Below are 9,360 nucleotides of genomic sequence, written 5' to 3'. Positions count from 1 at the left end.
GCTCTTGTACGTTGTACGATTGTTGTCTGCGAATCGGAGGGAGTCCATGGTCTACCTTCGTGTGTGCTTGCTCGTCGTTTGTGTCTTTACCCTCGCCCCTTCGATCGTTAACCGTCGCACATCTCCACAGTAGAAGGCCGTTTCCTAAAGCCACAAGCAAGCTAGCGGTAGTCGAAACTAACCTAGGATCAAGCAACAGCTCCCGAGAGCAATAGGTCCGGCGAAACCCGGAGCAAAGCTATCTCTGCAAAGCCCTCGACGGAACCGTGGTTGTTGACAACGTGTAAAGAAACCAATGCTAAGAGCAGATGCGTTGTATTTTCTTTCGAGACCTTTTATGGACCCTATTTTATTGAACAAAAAACTAAAGCTGGGGAATCGCTGCACCCCGATGCAACGGCTTTTCCTCAGTAAGAGCTAAGCCTACATGGTAGCTCGCATGAAAGATTCCACTCGAGGGAGTTGTTCCTTGGGGTCTCGGGGTGAAGAGAAAACGGAAAAATTGTGCAGCTTAATCATTGGACGCATTTTCTCACGAGTTGCATGTATAATCAGTCACAAAATGCCTAGAACAGTCCGTTAGTTACGGTGCCTATCACAAAATGTTGTCTGGTAAAAGGTAAATATTCAACTTTTATCGACATTGTGCTAGACTGACGTGATCGTTTAGGATAAGTTCTGCAAAAAAAAACTGTACCAATCTGACGGAAGATTATACAAGGACAGATAGCTTAATTGCGATACATTTCAGCAAGAACAGACCGACCTGATAAAATTTTTCTATGCCACGGATAATTTGATAGATATTAGGCAACATTGGGTATATATAGCTAACGGGGATTACTTAAGGCTGAAGACCCGCTTTGTGCGAGGGGCGCATATATCCTTTGAGGGGTTGTGGTATCTACGAGTTCTAGTACCATTCTTGAACTTTCCTTTCCTCACTTTATTGATTATTTCAGCCCGATCGAAGTGCTTGTGTCTTAACCCTCAGTGATCACACATTTCACCTCGTAGACCAGTCAAGGTAAATTGTTGACAACCATATATCATAGTTTGTAGTAACATTTCAAATTAAATACATACAACAATACGTGTTTCCCATTACACATGATCAAATAAACACGAAAATGAAATAACCGGCCGTTCTTGGACACGAAAGCACGACCCGTGTAGCTTAACTTCGGCTGAATACAAAATATTTCACCTTGGCTTTATACTTCATCTAGCCGTTAATATATCTCAATGGTAGTGGAATTAACTAATAGATTTTAATATGCATCTGGTGTGGCTGACGGCAAATTGTGCGGTTTATTATAGCTCTAACCTACCACAGCATATCGCGTATAGTTATGCCATGGGGCGTTATTTATGATGAGTTCAGCTGACAATTGACAATAGAGCACACTTCATTTAGATCATAATGAATATAGACCTAAAGAAGCGATTGACGTACGATACAATGTAAGAAGTGTGTGCCCAGAGCGGAACTCTTTGTCTAGCTTTGTAGCGGCTTGGTTCGATCAGGCTCACTAAAGTCCCTTGTCGGATTTCTAATGGCTCCTATTGATGGTATTTGTTTTGTGGATGCTGGCAGCAATAGAGTAAAAAATAGAAGAGGAAATTTCTAGCAAAAACGCACTGAATGAACAAGTAGTAGAAAAAATCATCAGAACTGCATGTAACATTAAATAAAATGAAATACCATTTGCATATAAACACAAATATGATAATAGGGTTTCATGGAGAAAGCTTTCGATTTTGCTTTGATGGTTTAGGGGTAACGATTTTAACTACTAAACTTTAGAAACACATAAAGTGATCCAGATTCAAAACTGAACGTAGACAAACTTTGTTTCGTACCAGATCGGGCTAGCCGCCCAAAATGTCGGTCAAGGGAAGTGTCAGATGTAAAGCTCGAATCATGTAATTCGTTTTGTAAAAAACCACTAAAAGCGTACCGCTTTTTGCTGTACCGTAGTCCTGAATGGTTTCTTTTGCTGCGTTGTAGTTTACCTGACCTACAACAAAATACTGTTTACGCACAGGATAAAAGTATAACCTTGTTCTAATTCAGTGCTGTGTTAAACAGTTACAAAGAAAAGGTTGCCAAGGAACAGTCTCAACTCTTTCTTCGCTAAACTGTTAACTTAGTACTCTTTAACTACGGTTGCTTCAATTTATAGTAATCACTCGTTGACGTCAGCAAATATTTATCAAGGATAATCAGTTCTAAAGTGAACTTAAACCAGGAGAGTACTGGCTGTTTCAGTTGTAAGCTGACCTACATCAGTGGGTATATCATACCCAACATTTTACGAAAGAAGAACACCTTTTCGTTATTTCTGCTTCTCGAAAGGGAGCATGCTTCTTCGTAGCATCAAACTGGTGATATCATATGCTTCTGCGCTTGTGAGCCATCGTCAATTAGCAAATATCGTACACTTCAAGACAAAAGATTTGACCTTGGTTTGTTGACCTCAAGAAAGTTAATAATATGGTTACCCTGGTGAAATAAAACGATCTAATATAAGCTTTCCGTGTTGAAACGACCGCTGGTACCAAACGATGTTAAAAATTGATAATACAATTCAGTTAAAAGCGAGTAGAACTAACGAGAGATAAAAGTGGTCTTCCAGTGAGATGGTGTTTTGTCGTATACAACTTGTATCACATCAAAAAGTGCCTAACTAAGCCTTGGAAAAAATGTTTTGTCTGACGCACGAAGGTGCGCCAAATTTGTATTGTACGGTTATTATCTATTTCGGTCCATGCACAACGACATATTCTATTCTTCAGCTAGTAGAGAATGCGCTAAAGTTAAGATATCCAATAACGAAGCATTTCTGGAGAGGGGGGGTGGGGGCAGGACTATTTACTTGTTGTAATGTTGAGTAAAAACCCCCTAAAGAACCAAACAACACATCAGCCTTCTTCTAGAGAAATAGTTGTGCAGAAATTTTTTTTAACTTTTGATTGAACTAATTGACATAGTCATTCGTATTCAACGGTGGAAAATGAAGGTCATAATAGGACGCAAATAATGTGAAACAATTATAATAGTGGAAGAAACCTGTTGAAAATTAAAAAAATGTAGTGTGAAATTGGTCCTATTGACAAGTTATTATTAACTGTTATTAACACTGCTGTAACGCTCGAATTAATGCTTAACAACGCTTTAGAAATACAACTATTTTTATTGTATTTTAAATGTTTAGTACTAACACCGAATATGAAAACTTCCTTACATTTATTTCACGTAAGTAACGTCAAGTCACTCTAATTAAAGTTTAATGTGTATGACTCAAGCTGCATAATCTCCCGATTAGTTTATAAAATCAATTATTTCAGTTTCTTTGATCTAAAAAGCAGAAGAGGTTTTTCTACAGTAAACTAAATAATAAATTATAGGCGTCGCTTAAGGTTACATAATAGTCGTAGACGCAATGCAATGTCTTACGTAAGACGTAAATTAATTAAACTAATGGTAAAAAATCGACCTAACCGGAACGAACTCATGGAAAGGGTTTATGCAAAGAACAGAAAGGACGCAAATGCTGAACCAGACATAACCTTTTACCCGTGGCATATTGCGGGCGTCGTGAATGCACAAGCACAAAACGATGTGCAACAACACATGTGCTTGTTGTTTTTCAATGGTAAAAGTATTGGCCTTATCGTATTTTGTCACTAGGAGGCTACGTTTTCAATAAAATAAATTTGGGCTTACAGCTGATTGATCTTATCGAAACTGCGGCCTTTTACTGTATGGTAGATATTTTCTGCTGCATATGAAAGAGAAACCGCCGTGAAATAGAAACGCAAGCCAAATTCAATTCGTAAACGGATCGAAAGATTTGAGGCGATTCGATATAAGCTTGACCACAAATGAAAAATACGATAGGATTTTGAAGATGTTATACCTCAGACATTATTGCGTCAATTTCTCTACTTCTGTCTTACATTCGTGTTAAATGCGTTTCTCAAAGAAAAAAAAAAATCTGGAAGACGTTAACATAGCAAAAAGTGAAAGACGTTTGTACAGTGATGGTTTTCATTGTCTACCTCCATGACGTAGTGCTTATTATATCGAACCTAACCTTGGAATACGAAAAATCTGCCCCTCTTGGTGGCATTTTGTTTCATTATGCTGGTATATTGAACTGAAGCAGCTGCGTTCTTTTTAACATCTACCGTTAATAACAGCGGTCAATTTCACAATTAATATTACTGACTTCTTAACTGATAATCACCCGCGCCGCAGTTTTCAACCGATGGCATCTTTTAAGGTCGTTTTTTAGACATTCTATTCATTACAAGGATTTGTTGCACCACTTAAAAATGTTTTACGTCCGACACTAAAATAACCAAAACTTCTATGGAATAGACTATATACACTCCGAATTCTAATATTACAAACATTTTTGATCTGATTCTGACTTATCAGACGATGAGTCAACTTGTGCATTAAAGATCCTAACCCATAGTCACACTCGAGGTGATAATGGCGTAAATCTAGCTCTCAACTCATAGATCGTTAGACTGTACGATATTTGAAATAGTCTTGAGCTTTTTCAACGAACATCAAAGCAGCTAAAATGTAATCCGTTCCCAAATGAATTCGGCAGCAACCTGGTGTCCATCTTGCTCAGACCATGCAGGATGTTTTTATGCCGGATAAAGATGTATATTTATCTTTGGTAACTACATTTGAATACTAATTAACTCATTATTTACTGGAAGGCGATTAATTTCAAGTGTGTTTCTAACTACAGATAGATCCACGAATTGCGCTAAGATGCTCCTGAAATTCCGGGCGTTCGTTCAGATAGAAAAGAGCACAGCCCTAAATGGGAAAAGTCAAAGGCGGTTATCTTTTGTTCTCAATTACATGATATTTCCGCCGTACCGGAGGAGTATCTACGACTCAGCAATTTGATTACCTATAGATCAAGAATTCGGCACGAAGGAAGATTTTCGTACCGAACCCAGTCCGTTAGAATGGTAAGAAAAAACAAAAAAAAAAAGCGTCTTCTATATATTTTATCACCGCTTACACCGATCATAGCGAATAATACAGTCAGCGAAAACTCCTACCAGGCAATTGAGATACTGACTCTCGTCTGACATTTTGCAAAGAACTGTTGCACGGATATCTTCTTTGTTTTTTCTCGCAGAACGCTTAGCTTTGAAAACCATTAAAGTTTAGAATGTTTTTAATTAGTTGTATATTTAATTTTAACTATGTAACCGAAATAGATTTTGTTAGATTTGTTGATAGTAGCTGAACATATCCTCAAATGTCATAAATCAATACTCGGATATTGTTATGGAATAATAATAATAATAAGGCTCATGGAATAATCGACCGACGTACCAGTCACAAATCCTTCTGCTACATCGACATAATCGAGCAATGCTAATTCGTCTATATATAGATTCGGTATAGAGTTGATGACCGTTTCGGGTCGTACGAAGCCATATATATACATGCACTCCTATGGAACTCATGAGTCAAATATGCTCTACGGGCTAATGCCGGATTGAAATTATTCAGCTATTATCAAATATGAGATGAGTCCGCAACCGCGAAGCGCCCGACTTAATTAACCACGTAATGTAATTCCACAACTGTAGTCATGCAACATAACTTATAGTCATGAAGTAAAGTTGAAATATAGAAATTGACAAGATCGATAGTATTTTACCGAAGTATTGTCAAGGTCATTTATTGCAATTCTATCGATGTGGGGCCCCCTTTAGTTAATGGTAATAATAATAATCATAAGGCCATTATATGTTTCTTGAATTGTCTGCATCTTTTTATATGTGCCAGATGTTATTTCAGCTTACTGCCAACCGATTTCGTTTAAAACAATTCGGCTCGCCTCTTTGATAGAACAAGTGCCGTAAAGAAATTCATATATATAATTTTCTAAATTTAACAACCGATACCTATGGAGGCAATCCCTACATATATTTCGCCGTACATTAGCACGATACAGCTAGTTTTTTTTTTCGTTGTCCCACTGTATACATTTGCCATAGGAACAAGGTCATTCATAAAAGGACACCCAAAAACCGCATCTGCACATACGCCTAGAAAAGTGTCAAATAAACAAAAAAAAAAGAGTGCCAGCAGTTCTACTCCTGTAATGAAGTATTGTTGCTTCAGACGAATTACCCCTGGTTTCGAACGTAGATGATGTCAGTTGATGAGCCTGAGTTCAGTAGGCAGGCACGTCACCACTGCACTGTCACGAAGATTTCGTAGATGAGCTACGAGCAGTTTCTAGTTGAAGGGCTTTGATCCATTTGATATGAACTACCGTGAACCTTCTAAAAATATTTCGACTAATTTCCAGGCCGGTTCTACTGCCGTAACGAAGCATCGCTGCTTCAGACGGTTGGTGACTCCACCCACCATGAAACGAATTACATGTTTGTTAACTCCCAGTTTCCAATCTAGACTACTCTTGCTGTGTTTCTCATTGAGAGTCCCCCTGATTAAGAGAAAAGCACTGATAGCGAGCCATCACTGTGTGATCCTCCTAATTGGAGTTCCCACTCCATCAACACACGTGCACAACAGCTTATGTAGAGGTCCGTATCGATTCTGCTAGTCGTATTTACGTCTTTCCGGTTGTGGTTGCCTACTCGGCCGCCTAGTGCTTGCATTTGTAAATTGAGTGATCGATTGTCACGGTGAGTGAAGAGAAACTAGCCGACTCGCAACTTTGTCGTATGACTAATGATGTCATAAACCTAACGATGGACTGGGTATCATAGCCAAAATGCTGCACTCACCCAAATAAAGCTCAGTCTGATTTTTTCTAGTGATGTATAAACCAATTCTAAAACGAACTACAACAAGATGTTATTTCTCTATGACTATATGCAGCACATCGCAAAAATAGCTTCCGCAAGCATGAATGTCGAAGCGATGAGAACTACGACAAGCCGTTTTAATATAGCAACACGCTAGATAAAGTAACTGCGTTTACGAAAATAAAAAACCTGTAGAAGATCATTAAATTGATCTAATTTCAATTTTCTGCGGAAGTTGTGCGGAGAATAAACTTGTTTCGCCGGCTTTAGCGTCAAGCAGAATCACACCGTCACGTGACTACCTTATTTGCAATTGAAGTTCTTAGGACAGCAAAGAGGACTGAGAATTTATGAATCTAGAATAAAATGATGTCACAAATTTGTGTGAGATACCTAAACAGAAACTTGATTTGAATAACCAGAGTGCCTAATAAGTGTTAATAGAGCATCAACATCGTCTCTGCGATGATGCAATAGTAAGCTATTTGTCTACCAACACGCAGATGTACAAGCTGGTTTAGGTTCGAAACCGGGAGTTAATGCGTTCCGTTGTATGTCTCACGACCAGACGTAAAACTCAAAGCACTTGGAAAATTATCATTGGCGTTGTTAGCTCTAGACACCCATACACGCTATCATGTCATCAGCTTGGGTCGGGTAGTCAATTTTTTTTACATATCTGCATCAAAAGATAGAGAAAGGTTTTTCGTATGCACTACCCGCACATAGTTTTTTTCCGGATGAACCTGCTTCTGAGTAAATCCAACAAACAACCTACCTCACCTGGACTACTACCTCTAACCGGGTCGTGATCATTGCCTGTTACGTGATCCTACACAGGATCAGCGGGTATAGTTGACTATGGACTGGAATCAAGAAGCATAACAGTTTATTTTAGCTTCTCTGAGATTACTTCTGCATTTTTTGTTTTCATATTGCCCATACAGATTCTCATTGCGGCTGGGATTGCACTGATAGCGTCATACAATAAAGAGTTTGGGCTTTTCTGCAACTAGACAGCAGATTTGCTCGTGGATATCTCCAGCAATAGACGGGTTTTGTGTCCGTAAATCATTGTGAAAACACAAGCACAGGATGGATATCACACATGACGTGTTTGATTCGTTCCTATTCAGCCGCACCAAAGAATTTATTTTACGGCATTGAGCCTGGTGGCAGGTAGGTAAAATCGATTACAATGGATCACTTCATGTCATCATAGATCTAAAAAATAAGTATTATTAATCCAATAGTCTGAATCGCATTTGCCTGTGCGGATTACTCATCTTAGACCATTTGTTATTCGTGTTCAGTCTTCAACTACGACATACAGATTGCTTGATCGTTTCCAAATTGGGCCTCTCAAGGATCCCGCCAGCTATTATTTTTCTTAGATTAGCCTTCTCTAACGCTTAGTAGAGATACGCCGGTATATGTCTCAAGGCTGGAAAATCATATGTGTTGTCATATTATTCTACGTTATCAAGATTAGTATTTGGTTTTACGAACTCGCTACATAGCTTCAATGCGCAGGAAGTTAACGGGTATTTGTATGTACATAGGCGTTTTTGTACGGATATAGTCGGTTCACATTCGAGTCCCTTTCGATCGTTGAGTTATTTTACGTTACCAGGATACGCTAACACATCTGTTGCTTTGTACGCACGCCAGAGATAAACCCAGCTGAAACTATGTAAATAAATGGCACTCTATGACACGCACACATGGGCTTAGTGGTCGATTCAACTAAACTATTAAAGATGAACGCATTTAACGGGAATTCTCAACAATTTTAAATAGCCGGTAGATTGACACTCTGTCTGGAAACACTGGGTACGCACGCAACCAAAACGAAAAAGCATCAAAGAATCGTCGGGTGATTTCCACGAAATGAAAAATAAAAACAGCTTTCTTCGATATGTCCGTTACATTGATCGAGACGTACTTGCTCGATATCCTTTTCAAAACTAGTACATTCTAACAATCATTTGATTTTTTTCCGCACACTTTGTTAGACTCTTATTGGTTTGTCGATGTATGTCTTCAATAAATGATAGAAGAAAGCTGATGAACAATTCGTTCCATCACCACACTGTTGTTGCTAGCTCAAACTAAAAGTCCAGCTGACCAAATTTAGACCATTGCCGGTTTAGACTAGCAAGCCGCTCAGGGTCGAAGAAAGGTATAGATCAATTCCAGACAAATTTAGTTATGTGAACAGAGATGTTTCATCAGTGTAGTTTTTCACTCGTCCTATTCCTCCTTTAAGTAGCGATATCAACTACAGTAATTACTAGTATATTATTATATAGTAATTTCTATTATTACCAATTAGACATCGAATCATCGGGTTGAGCGCCCTCTATGCACTCCTACATTTTGTTTTCACCAATTACGCATGAAAATGACCCTGTGTAATTTGTTGCCCACTCAGTTGACTGTTCGCAGAAACAATCATGCCGTTGTCATTAGAAATAGTAATAGTCGTGCAATTGTCGCTCTACATAAAATTCGAACATATGATGACAGCCA

This window comes from Varroa jacobsoni, unplaced genomic scaffold, assembly GCF_002532875.2.
Source record: "Varroa jacobsoni isolate VJ856 unplaced genomic scaffold, vjacob_1.0 scaffold_187, whole genome shotgun sequence".
Classification (NCBI taxonomy): Eukaryota; Metazoa; Arthropoda; class Arachnida; order Mesostigmata; family Varroidae; genus Varroa; species Varroa jacobsoni.
Note: the sequence above shows the minus strand (reverse complement) of the source record.